This window comes from Hypanus sabinus, chromosome 4 (assembly GCF_030144855.1).
Source record: "Hypanus sabinus isolate sHypSab1 chromosome 4, sHypSab1.hap1, whole genome shotgun sequence".
NCBI classification, from domain to species: Eukaryota; Metazoa; Chordata; class Chondrichthyes; order Myliobatiformes; family Dasyatidae; genus Hypanus; species Hypanus sabinus.
In genome coordinates this window covers 57,211,276-57,224,986 of record NC_082709.1, presented here as the reverse complement: position 1 = coordinate 57,224,986, position 13,711 = coordinate 57,211,276, and the positions used below count along the sequence as shown (strand labels likewise).

Here is a 13,711-nt window from a genome sequence, read left to right as displayed (position 1 = left end):
AGGTGAAAAGGACACCAAGGGTAACATCAAAAGACCTGCAGAAATCACTACCACTTGCTAAAGTCTCTGTTCATGAAAGGTTCTCCAAAAAACATAACTGCATGTCTCAAGTTTGCAAAAGACCACAACACTTCTGGGGCAATTTTCTGTAGCCAGATGAGACAAAAGTTGAACTTTTTAGCAGAAATATACACCACTATGTTTGGAGGGAAAAAGGGCACTGTACACCAACACCAAAACCTAATCCCAACTGTGAAGCATGGTGGAAGGAGCATCACGGTTTAGGGCTACTTTGCTGCCTCAGGGCCTGGACAGCTTACAATTGTTGAGGGAACAATGCATTAAAAATTGTATCATGAGATTTTATAGGAGAATGTCAGAGTAGTGGTTCGTCACCTGAACCTTAATAGAAGTTGGATGATGCAACAAGACAATCACCCAAAACGGAAGAGTAAATCAACAGAATGGTTTAAAAAGAAACAAGAAAATTGTATTTTGGAATAACCAAGTCAGAGTCCAGACTTTAACCCGATTGAGATGGACCCTAAAAAGGCTATTCATGCAAGGTATCCTAGAAATACTGAACTGAAGCAGTTTTGTATGTAGGAATGGTTCAGAATCCCTCCTCGCCAATGTGCAAATCTGATCTGCAGCTAAAGGAAATGCTTGGTTAAGGTTATTGCTGCTAAAGGAGGTTCTGTAGCGGTGTGCTACAAACAGCGCTAAAATTACGACACGGAGTCGGTAACTGCAGTCGAAGGAAAAACTTTATTCGAAAACTTCAGCCTCACTTTTAAGCCTCTGTCAACCGGCCCCCCATGGCGAAGAGGCTCCAAAGCTCTGTGCTCGCAAACCCCCGTAGGCTATCTAATTGTGAGTCGGTTCGCATACGCTAGGAAATGAGCCGCCACATAACCCCCCCCCAGAACCGGCGATACACCCCCCAATGTCCACAGCCTGGGCCAGAACCTGCTTGGGAGGTCGGCCTCTGCGCCGAGGCGCCGGAAACTCAGCCGGTTGCGCCAGGTCCACATGGGCCGGCTTGAGGCGGTCCACCGTGAAAACCTCCTCCTTCCCCCCAACGTCCAGCACGAACGTGGACCCGTTGTTCCGGAGCACCGTAAACGGCCCCTCGTATGGCCGCTGTAGCGGTGGCCGATGCCCGCCCCTTCGTACAAACACAAACTTACAGTTCCGTAGGTCTTTGGGTACGCAGGTCGGGTGCCGCCCATGCTGTGAAGTGGGTATGGGGGCCAGGTTACCGAGCTTCTCGCGAAGTCTGCCCAGGACTGCAGCGGGTTCTTCCTCTTGCCCCCTCGGGGCTGGTAGGAACTCCCCGGGGACGGCCAGGGGCGCGCCGTATACCAACTCGGCCGACGAGGCGTGCAGGTCGTCCTTGGGCGCTGTGCGGATGCCGAGAAGGACCCAGGGAAGCTCGTCCGCCCAGTTGGCTCCTCGCAGGCGGGCCATGAGGGCCGACTTCAGGTGACGGTGGAAACGCTCCACTAGCCCGTTCGACTGTGGGTGGTAGGCAGTGGTGTGGTGCAGCTGAGTCCCCAAAAGGCTGGCCATAGCTGACCACAGGCTGGAGGTGAACTGGGCGCCTCTGTCGGAGGTAATGTGGGCTGGTACACCAAAGCGGGATATCCAGGTGGCGATCAGGGCTCGGGCGCAAGATTCGGAGGTGGTGTCGGTGAGCGGGACCGCCTCTGGCCATCTTGTGAACCGGTCCACGATAGTCAGGAGGTAACGCGCTCCGCGCGACACTGGCAGGGGGCCCACGATATCCACATGAATGTGGTCGAAACGCCGGTGGGCGGGATGGAACTGCTGCGGTGGGGCTTTGGTGTGCCGCTGAACCTTGGCCGTCTGGCAGTGCATGCACGTCCTGGCCCATGCACTGACCTGTTTGCGGAGTCCGTGCCAAACGAACCTGCTGGAAACCATCCGGACAGTTGTCCGGATGGAGGGATGCGCCAAGTTATGAATGGAGTCGAAAACACGTCGCCGCCAGGCTGCGGGGACGACCGGACGGGGCTGGTTGGTGGCGACGTCACAGAGTAGGGTCCTCTCACCTGGGCCCACGGGGAAGTCCTGGAGCTGCAAACCAGAGACTGCAGTCCTGTAACTCGGAATCTCCTCATCTACCTGCTGTGCCTCTGCCAGTGCCTCAAAGTCTACCCCTTGGGAAAGGGCATGAACGGTAGGGCGAGAGAGCGCATCCGCCACGACATTGTCCTTACCCGAGACGTGCCGGACATCCGTTGTGTATTCAGAGATGTAGGACAGGTGGCGTTGCTGGCGGGATGACCAGGGGTCGGATGCTTTCGTAAACGCAAAGGTAAGCGGTTTGTGGTCCGTGAACGCGGTGAAGGGCCGACCTTCTAGGAAGTACCTGAAATGCCGGATTGCCAGGTAGAGCGCCAACAGTTCCCGGTCAAAAGCACTGTACTTGAGCTCGGGTGGCCGCAGGTGTTTGCTGAAAAACGCCAGGGGTTGCCAGCGACCTGCGATGAGCTGCTCCAGCACCCCACCGACTGCCGTGTTTGATGCGTCCACTGTGAGGGCGGTAGGGGTGTCCATTCTGGGATGTACTAGCATTGCGGCGTCAGCCAAAGCTTCCTTCGTTTGAACGAAAGCGGCGGCGGACTCCTCGTCCCAGGTAATGTCCTTGCTCGGACCCGACATCAGGGCGAACAGGGGGCGCATGATCCGGGCAGCTGAAGGGAGGAAGCGGCGGTAGAAATTGACCATACCTACGAATTCCTGAAGGCCTTTGACCGTGGTGGGTCGGGGGAAGTGGCGGACCGCATCTACCTTAGCGGGCAGAGGGGTTGCCCCGTCTTTAGTAATCCTGTGGCCCAGGAAGTCAATGGTATCAAGTCCGAACTGGCATTTGGCAGGGTTAATTGTAAGACCGTACTCACTCAGTCGGGCGCAGAGTTGACGGAGGTGGGACAGATGCTCCTGACGACTGCCGCTGGCTATGAGGATGTCATCCAAATAGATGAACGCGAAGTCCAGGTCCCGTCCCACCGCGTCCATTAACCGCTGGAACGTCTGTGCGGCATTCTTCAGGCCGAACGGCATGCGGAGGAACTCGAAGAGGCCAAACGGGGTGATGAGAGCCGTCTTGGGGACGTCGTCAGGATGCATCGGGATTTGATGGTACCCTCGGACAAGGTCGACCTTGGAGAAGATCCGGGCGCCGTGCAGGTTTGCCGCAAAGTCCTGAATGTGCGGCACAGGGTAGCGGTCCGGTGTGGTAGCCTCGTTCAGCCTGCGGTAGTCGCCGCACGGTCTCCAGCCCCCCGTCGCTTTGGGCACCATGTGCAGGGGGGAAGCCCAGGGGCTGTCGGACCGCCGGATGATCCCCAATTCCTCCATTCTCTGGAACTCCTCCTTCGCCAGTCGGAGCTTGTCCGGGGGAAGCCGCCGAGCACGGGCATGGAGGGGTGGTCCCTGTGTCGGGATGTGGTGCTGTACGCCGTGCCTGGGCATGGCTGCTGTGAACTGCGGTGCCAGAACCGATGGGAACTCCGCCAGGACCCTGGTGAAGTCGTTGTCGGACAGCGTGATGGAGCCGAGGTGAGGGGCTGGCAACTGGGCCGCGCCCAGGGAGAACGTCTGAAAGGTCTCGGCGTGTACCAGTCTCTTCCTGGGCAGGTCAACCAGCAGGCTGTGAGCTCGCAAAAAATCCGCACCCAGAAGCGGTTGGGCTACGGCGGCCAGTGTGAAGTCCCACGTGAACTGGCTGGGGCCGAACTGTAGCTGCACCTGACGGGTGCCATAGGTCCTTACTGTGCTGCCATTCACGGCCCTCAGGGGGGGACCCGGTGCCCTGCTGCGAGTGTCGTAACTTGTCGGAGGTAAAACGCTGACCTCAGCCCCAGTATCGACCAAAAAGCGGCGTCCCGACTTGCTATCCCACACATACAGGAGGCTATCCCGATGGCCAGCCGCCGTAGCCATCAGCGGCGGCTGGCCCTGGCGTTTCCCGGGAACTTGCAGGGCGGGCGGCAACGGCGGGCTTCTGCGCCCCACCGCTGGTGGTAGAAGCACCAGTGGTCATTGGGCCGGGGGTTAGTGGGCTCTGCGGCCGGGCCTGGACTGGTTTGCTGCCGGGAGCGTGGCTGGGTGATCTGTGCGATGGACGCCCCGCTCACCTTTTTGGCGTTCCACAGCAAGTCCGCCCGGGCTGCCACCTTCCGGGGGTCACTGAAATCCGCGTCGGACAGCAGCAGGCGTATGTCCTCGGGCAGCTGCTCCAGGAATGCCTGCTCAAACATGAGGCCTGTGTGTCCCTCGGCCAGAGACAACATCTCGTTCATTAAAGCCGATGGAGGTCTGTCGCCCAAGCCATCCAGGTGCAGTAAACGGGCAGCCCGCTCGCGCCGTGAGAGTCCGAAAGTCCTGAGGAGCAGGGCTTTGAATTCCGTGTACTTGCCGTCTGCCGGGGGCGACTGTACGAACTCCGCGACCTGGGCAGCTGTGTCCTGGTCGAGGGAGCCCACCACCTAGTAGTAGCGGGTGTCTTCTGAGGTGATCCGGCGAACGTGGAATTGGGCTTCGGCTTGCTGGAACCATAGGTCCGGGCGCTGTGTCCAGAAACCCGGCAGTTTCAACGAAACCGCATGAACAGAGGCGGCGTCGGTCATTTCTGGTCCAAAAATCGTTTGGACCGTCGGGGTCACCAATTGTAGCGGTGTGCTACAAACAGCGCTAAAATTACGACACGGAGTCGGTAACTGCAGTGGAAGGAAAAACTTTATTCGAAAACTTCAGCCTCACTTTTAAGCCTCTGTCAACCGGCCCCCCATGGCGAAGAGGCTCCAAAGCTCTGTGCTCGCAAACCCCCGTAGGCTATCTAATTGTGAGTCGGTTCGCATACGCTAGGAAATGAGCCGCCACAGTTCTACCAATTACTAAATATAAGGGTTCAGATACTTCTTCCAGCCTGGACTGTGAATGATTAAACAATGTGATGTCTATCATTGTAACTTAAATGAAGAGCAGACCACATTTTATGAGTAATTAATGCAAAAAAAAACAGGAAATTGCTAAGGTTCACAAACTTTTTCTTGCAGCTGTATTTGTTGTTACATTTCCATTCATAGCCTGATTGGTTCTGGAATGCATCCAAGCTGGACTTCAGAGCAATCAAAAATTCAACTGGTACATCAATCAACAGTTTACTGGCTCTCCTACCCATCTCCATCCTTCTGGAGCAACAGGTCTTACAGCTATAATTATCTCTCTAGGACACTCAGATCCATTTCTGCCATAGTTACTTGTCCATTCATTGTCTCCGGTGCAATCAATCTCCCATTGAAATCCATTCCATTCTGACATCTTCCAACTAAACAAGACCAGGTATCCCCAAACTCGTACTTGCTCTCTGGTCATATGCTCGTCTTCTAATGCGACTCATGACTGTCACTTGTATATTATCAACTTACTCCTCAAATGCACATGACTTTCATTATATGGAGCCTTGAACAAATAGAATGTTCAAGGCACCTCAAAATTGTCATAACAAATAATATTCTCTCTACAGATGGCCATCACAGGGGTATGTTTTTTGAGGGTATCTTTAAGAAAGAGCAAGAGTCTGTCTATAACTGAAATACCTGAAATACTTAAAATTCAAATGCAGCCAATTGTGGTGCTTGCATTTTACAAATTTATTTTGTCTATCAAGATTTTTTTGCTTCAAATTCTCTTCCAGACCACTTTCCAACATCAACCCAATTATAATTAAGGTCTAATCCACTTTCGATGCCACATCCACATTGAACACTTGAGCATCTCACACAGTGCTGGAGGAACTCAGCAAGTCCAACAGTATCTCTGGAGAGGAATAAAGAGTTCACATTTCGGGCTGAGACACTTCATCAGGGCTAGAAAGGAAAGGGGGGGGGGGTGCAGATGCCAGAAAAAGGTGGGAGGAGGGGAATGAGTACAAATTGGCAGGTGATAGGTGAGACTAGTTGAGGGGGAATGATGTGATTAACATGGAAGTAATAGGTGCAAGAGATAAAGATCAGAAGAAATATAATAAGAGAGGACAGCAGACCATGGGAGAAAGGGAGCAGGAGAGGAGTGGGAAGGAACCAGAACAGCAAATGACAAAGGGCAGGGGGGAGAATTATCAAGGAGTTAGAGAAATCGACATTCATACCAGCAGGTTGAAGGCTACCCAGATGGAATACAAGGTGAAGCTTCTCAACCTGTGTGTGGCCTCATACTGGCAGTGTGGATCAAAAATAACATTTCCACACAGACAATCATCACAGGCACACCTCAAGGATGACCACTGTTCTACTCTCTCTACACCCACAACTACGTGACTAGGCACATCTTAAACACCATCTATAAATTATCTGATGACACAACTGTTTTTGGCAGAATTTCAGATGGAGAGAGGAGGCATACAGGAGTAAGACAGATCAGCTGGCTGAGCGGTATTGCAACAACCTTGCACTCGACGTAAAAACAAGAAATTGACTGCGGAGTCAGGAAGGGGAAGTTGAGGGAACACACACCAGTCCTCATCAAGGGATCAGAAGTGGAAAGGGTGAGCAGATTCAGGTTCCTGGGTGTCAAAATCTCTTAAGATCTATCCTAGGCCCAACATGTTGATGAAATTACAAAGAAAGCATGACAGCAGCTATATTTCTTAAGGAGTTTGAGGAGACATGGCATATAACCAAAGACATTCACAGATTTCTACAGATTCACCATGAAGCCATGGAGAGCATTTTTGCATCACCATCTGGTAAGCAGGGGTCAAGGATCAGAAAAAGCTGTGGAAAGTTGCAAACTCAGCAGACTCCATCAAGGGCACTAGCCTCCCCTGCATAAAGGACATCTTCAGAAGGTGATGCCTCAAAAAGTGGCATCCATCATTAAGGACCCCCATCACCCAGGACATGCCCTCTTCTCATTGCTACCATCAAGGTACAGGCGTCTGAAGACACATACTCAATGAACCCCTCTGCCATCAGGCTTCAGATACTACAATGAAATCATGTACACTACCTATTTTTCTTTTTTGCACTACTTTTTATGTAATTTATATATTATATATTACTTATTGTAATTTATAGCTTTTTATCATTGCAATGTATTGCTGCCACAAAACAAATTACACTTATGCCACTGATCTTACACCCGATTCTGATCTACAGCCCATGGACTAACATTTAGGAATGGGAGTGGGAAGTCCAACTGAAATGAGTGGCCATCAGGAAATCCCACCAGCTGTGGCAGATAGACCCTATCCCCACCCACTCAGTTTCCCCTTCACCTGGTTTCAAATATACCTGCCAGTTTTATATCTTCCCCTCTCCCACATTCTTATTCTGGCCTTCCCTACCCCTTCCTTTCCAGTCCTGATGAAGGGTCCCAGCGCCAAACATCGAACATTTATTCCTCTCTCAGCTGCCTGACCTGCTGTGTGTTGCTCAAGATTTCCAGCATCTGCAGAACCCTGTGTTTATGAGTTTGTATGTATGATTTGTTTAAAGCTAGCACATTTCATGCCCACTTAAAGCTGTTTCATCTACTAAACCACTTAACCTGTGTCACACAATCACATCTATTTCTAGTTGTGAAATGTCTGCTCTGCCAAATATTGTAAAGCAAGAACAAACTTCACATTATATAATCTGATTCTGAAGAAGATCAAAAGCAAAAAGGCTAGGCTATCTAAAAAATACAAACCAGCTTTTCACCAACACCTCCTATCCAACATTCCTATTTTACTTCTACATTTTGTGCATAAATATAACTAAACTATCTTATAGCAACAGCAGAACCCAAAAACCCACCTTTGGGAAAATAGAGATGTGAAACGTGCATCATTTCACTCCTCTGGGTATTATGAAAGATGGAAACTATTAGTTAAAACTGGTGCAGAGAATTTGTCTGGTTCCATACTGCTACCTGAGATCAATCACAACATCCAATCTGTCACTTTGCTTAACTAAGCACAGATCAGGGATCATATCTCCAGCCTCCCAACTCCTGTCACTGAGCCTGCCCTTTGTGAGCACGTGACTATTAAAACTCTCACATTAAATCTGCGCTATTCATCGTCCTCTAATTTAGTAATCCAATCATGGAACGAAAATTCATTCATCAGCACTGGAAGGGCCCAGTCCAAACAGAAGTGAATCAACTGTCAGCATCAGGCATGCTTTGTAATTTCAATACCTGCAATGCTCTGATGCATCAGCAGAAATGCAGACACTTTCAAACGCAGATTAGAAAAGTCATAAATGATAAAAGGTTTAAATGCTCACTGAAGCCCATCTCTCTGGAATAAACAATTATCAAGCCCACCTCTTATTTAAATATTCAGATTGGCTGCAAGGCACCAGAACAGCTTTAAATCACAATAAAATATATTTTCAATTTTTAAAATTACATAAGCATGGCTCAAAATAAACTATCATCTGGTCTATTCACAGGTCTGCTCATTCCACATGCACAACCATATTTTCTTTCACAATAAACTATCAAATTCACTTTTAAAATTTTGGAAGAGAATTCTAAATTGTAACAACATTCTGAAAGGAGCCTTTTCCCAATCCCCACTGGCTAGTGGAAACATGTCACTATCTTTTACTTTGTCATGATGATTCACTATCTTTAAGATAGTTACCAGTTCACAAGCACCAGACTGAAAGAATCCTAAATATCGAGGTTGCAAAGAGTTTATTCATGGTACTGGCAGAATGTGGGTATAACAATTTTTCTTGTTAGTGTCAATGTCACTTCTACAGTTTTGGCAGCTGATGGACTTTAATGGATAGTAATGAAGTAGGAAGCATTTGTATGAAAAATGGCCAGAGGCCAAAAACAGGATTTGTCTAGTCTGACCTAAGAACAGTGTTCACAGAAGGGGTTAAAATTGGTGGTAAGGTTATAAATAAGCAACACAAAAAGCCATTTGTTGGCTTTATCAATGGACTAACTAACCCCAGATTTTCTGGTCTTTCCATAAAGCCAAATATTCTCCAAACCAACCACTCATTGTATTAACGCTACTTCCATCATCATTTCAAGTGGTGTATTCCAGATTATAATTAATGGAATGAAATCTATTTCTTTGCTGCCAGTTTCTCAAGTTGCTTGATCAAAAACAGACACACTTTAAACACCGCTGCCAAAAGTCTCAACCATTTCTCAACTAAGGACAACAAATTTGTGCATTTTTTTAAAAAACCTATCTCTTTGTAACTGACATCTGACAATCCCAGGATCATTCTAGTTTAACATTTCCATGACCTTGAAGAACTCAACACCCTTCAAAAAATCAGGTGGGGACAAGTCACCCAATGTGGAATAATGGGTGATTTAACAAAAGTTCATCATGGCTTCCTTGCTTTCCCACTCCTGTCACTGTAACAAGGAGAGAATCCTTCATGAAATTCTCACTTGTCCTACTATCTCTAATGATTTATATAAATTCCAAGGACCTCAGCTCCTGCAAATCCTTCAAAATATTCTTTTAGCTCATGCTGCTTTTCTATATTCTTCCTTCCAAAATGCATCAACACCTCCCAGATTATAAAACTGTCTCAAGTACAGCATTATCCTTGTTTCATCTGTAAACTCAGAAATCAAGCCTTTTATGTCTGTTCAGTCTGAGTAATAATCGTAACCTCTCCCCCCCCCCCCCCCCACCAGAGCTTGAAAAATAGTTCACCAAAATACTCTGGCTACTATCAATGACTAGTCCTTGATATTAGAGTAATTTTGTCCTAGATTATCCATCTCAATGTTTCCAACATGAGGCTGAATTGCAGTTGCTGGGTTTATAATTTTCACTTTTGAGAAAGGATGCAACATTTGTAACCTACAATCTTCTGGCAAAGTGTGCATGTCGGTTTGGAAAATTAAGGCCAGTTATTACCACTCAACATGCCAAGATCTGTAAAAGTTGACTTTTAATTTAATCAGTGTTACCTTGTTAATCACTCATCACAGTTATTTATTTAGTAATTTCTCTAACTTCAACATTTTAGTAACATTAACACCATGAAAACGTATACATTTTTTTGCATTCGTTTTGCCCAAAATCTACAAGTTACCTTATTAATTTTGAGGCAGTGCAAATATTGAACAAAATGCCTGGGAAAGTAGTTGAGTCAGGTGCAATAATAACATTTAAAATACATTTGGATAAGCATATTGAACAGGAAAAGTTAGAGGGATATGGGACAAATGCAAGCAATTAGGACTGGCTTAAGTGGGCACCACAGCAAGAATGGATGAGTTGAGCTGAAGGATCTGTTTCCATGCTCTGTTACTCCATAACTCTGATTCTAATTCAGATAATAACCATTTACTATATTCTTTAGTCTTTATATCTCTCCATTGCTGCATTTCCTGCATTCTGATAAAAATCTGCAATACCACAAATTTTGACATTCAGCACGGCATATCTCCATTTTCAGCTTCATTTTAATCTTTGTATCTTTTGTCAAAGTGTTCTCATTTTGGACAACCTTTTCTTCCTGACATGACAGTTCAAGTACAGAATGAAATGATCTCCTTCTTGAAAGCCTAATGTTAATCAATTACTATGACTCAATTATTATTAGATGCCAGTTTTTATTTCCACTCCACCTGAACCAGATCTCATCAGCTTAAAATCAACCCTCTTTCTGTGAGATATCTTGACCATGAACAGCTCTTTCTTTCCTAAACTCTACACTTGACAATCTTTGCTTACTACATCATAAAAGTGACATTTTAAAGTACTGTACATTAGTCAAAGTGTGTTGGGAAATCCAGAGGTTATGAAAGATACTTTTCCATTAAGACATGCCCCAGTTTCCCCACTTTTCACCTCAGAACTAAATCTTTCATAACAACCTTAATGAGTTGAGTAGATACAAAAATTCTGTGACATACACGTTAGGAATTGTTTCATTGGTCTTTAACTGTTTATCTTCACAGTTCACTAAGACAAAATAAATTTTCTCATTGTCATTACTGTAATTACATCTTTCATAAATTGTTATGTCTGCTTCTTACTATTTGATTATCAAAAGTACTACTGAATAGCATAGTGTTATTTGGTTTGCAAAACATATCCACCCTTGCTATTAGAAAGCATTTCCTTAAATCACCCTTGAACTCCAATATATGCCTCCGTTTCTAGATTTCTTCCGACTCCACAGAAAATAGCTTTCCTTGACAGAACTCATTAATTAACTTCAACACTTTAATTAGTTCATCTGTTAACCATCTATGTTCAAGGAAATACAAACCTAGTTTATGCATCCTATTCCATGCATTTATGCAAATTCACAACCTTATTAAGTCTGCATTAAGTTCACATTATCCTTGAATATGAGGCTGCCTGCCCTCCCTGTCTCCTATATAATTTACTTCACTCTGATGCTTCAGCTTGGTTACCCAAAGAGCCATCAAAATACTTTCACACAAGTCCTTTACAAAAATAAAGACTTATTTTTGATTATAAAGACCCCATTTGAAATAAGTCACATTCATTGGAACTCCTCCTATTGTTGCTCTAGGTATATTTGAAAAGTCAATGCTGTGAGTGCCAGTTACTCTGCAACTGGCTGGATTTGTGAGTGAGTGCTTGATGGTAACATGTGGAGGAAGCTTTGTTCTGCCTTTACTCAATATTATATGAGTCCTGAGCAGATGGGGGAACAATCTTTCACTCTGCATTGTTTCCCAGTCCAAACTTTATTATGGTGAAAATTTTAAGTTCCTAAAAAATATTTAACTTTCTGACAGCTTTGAAGGATGATAAAGTTCAGAGATACACTATTGTACAAAATGTTGCCATCTTTCCATATTAAATTGAATAGAAAATTACATGCTATACATCTGAAGGCTGCTGCAGCAAAGGATTCAGGCATCAATTAACATAGCATTAACAGAGAGCAAGGAAGACAAGTATGCAATAAAATATATACTTTAAGATTGAGTACTTTAGAATTTGAATGAGTGTAATTCAAGGCTAAAAACACACTATTATGTTGTGAATAATGCACAGTACTCCATCTGTTTACATCAGTAAAGCCAAGCTGGCCAAGGAATTCACTGGACAATCATACTGACCCTGTGGCTGCACAGTACAAAAATTGTTACCTTGCTGTACAAAATCCAAAACTGCATTCCCAAGTAAAAACAAATTAAGATGACACATAAAAATGTTACCTGTTATTTTGAGTTTTATTTTTGATTACCACTTTAGATAATGACTATGTAAAATCAGCTATTTCTTTGGATCTACAACAATATCACACTATACAAATATTCATTTAAAATCTAAATAAATCCTACTCTGGGTGACTGAAGCAAGGGTCCCGAAGATAATGTGAAATAAGCATTCTCCAGACAGTCCAATACAAACAATACCTGTTTGCTCAACCACACAATAACTGATATTATAGTTGGCTATCAATAGTTGGAGTAGTTTTGATCAATGCCTTTGGTTTACGATTAATAAAATATGCTAGTATTCCCAGTTATCCATCACCCAGTGAAGCCAATGAATACATTTACGCTTGGCTCCGACAATAAATCTAGGGAATCATTCATGAAGACCATGCAACTCTTTCAGCCTGTTCTGCCAATCACAGCTGATCAGAACATCAGCTCTATTCACCTGCCTTCAAACAGCAGGCCACATGAATGTTCAGCTAGAAGGAAAATATCACTATGAGCAAATTAAAAATTCTGCTTTTCAAGGTACATACTTGAAAAAATGCATTATGAAGATAAATTTTAAGATATTTTAAATTATTGGAACAACCACTATATTGACAACTATAAAGGTAACAATAATTTCCATCTCATTATAATTTATCAAATTCTTTAAAAACATTTCCAAGGAAGGCATAATTGTATACAGACGTTTGCAATTTGTTTAATCACAATAACTGAACTTCATCAACAATCTTAAAGCGTAACTGTGACATTAACTGTGGTCATATTATGCAGCTGGCTTAAAGGGCTGAGTCGCCCACTCCTACTTCTTCTGAATCCTCAAAATCCTCAATGTTACAAATAAGTCACTTTACCTACGTTCAATTTCTCAATAATTAGGTGAAAACCCTGATGCTTTCTCAGCCTTTTTCTACTGCAACTTGCACTTAGTTCAATAAAGGTCTCCTTTCTCCTGTAAGGATTTGAGTGGCATTCTGCACAACAAGCCATGACACCTACTGTCAACAACAGGAATGATAATCACATCTACTCAGTCACTGTCTTTAGAAGTTGATGATATGCAGCTTCCCACTCTCCCCACACGTTCTTGATCACATGTTTCACTCGTTATTCTTTGCAAAATACAAAAGGTGGGGAGAAAGAGAAAGATGAGTTTGGGGAAGCAAAAAAAACGGAAGAAAACCACAAATGTGAGTAAGAAAGTTACAAATTCATAAACTAAACCAACAGTCAAACCTTACCCAAATAGAACATTTACCCTCACAACCACAAAAACAGCATTATAAAATCAGTAGGAATTTGTGCAAAAGCTTGCATTAAGCTCAGAATCATGAAAATGTTTTTAAGTAAAGCTATCAAAAAAGCAAACTGAACACATCGGAAAATAAATTTCACAGAATATAATCCCGACCTTGGACCCATTAAAAGCAGCACAGCCAACTGACTGATTTAATGGCCAAGAACAAATGCCAGAAGACAGTGTGGCTGA

At 44.9% G+C, this 13,711-nt stretch overlaps 1 protein-coding gene across 2 annotated transcripts in view; it reads right to left on the bottom strand.

Moving 5' to 3' along the window:
• LOC132392786 (abl interactor 2) overlaps positions 1-13,711 on the bottom strand; it is a 168,020-nt gene that overhangs the window by 153,806 nt on the left and 503 nt on the right. The window lies entirely within an intron of this gene.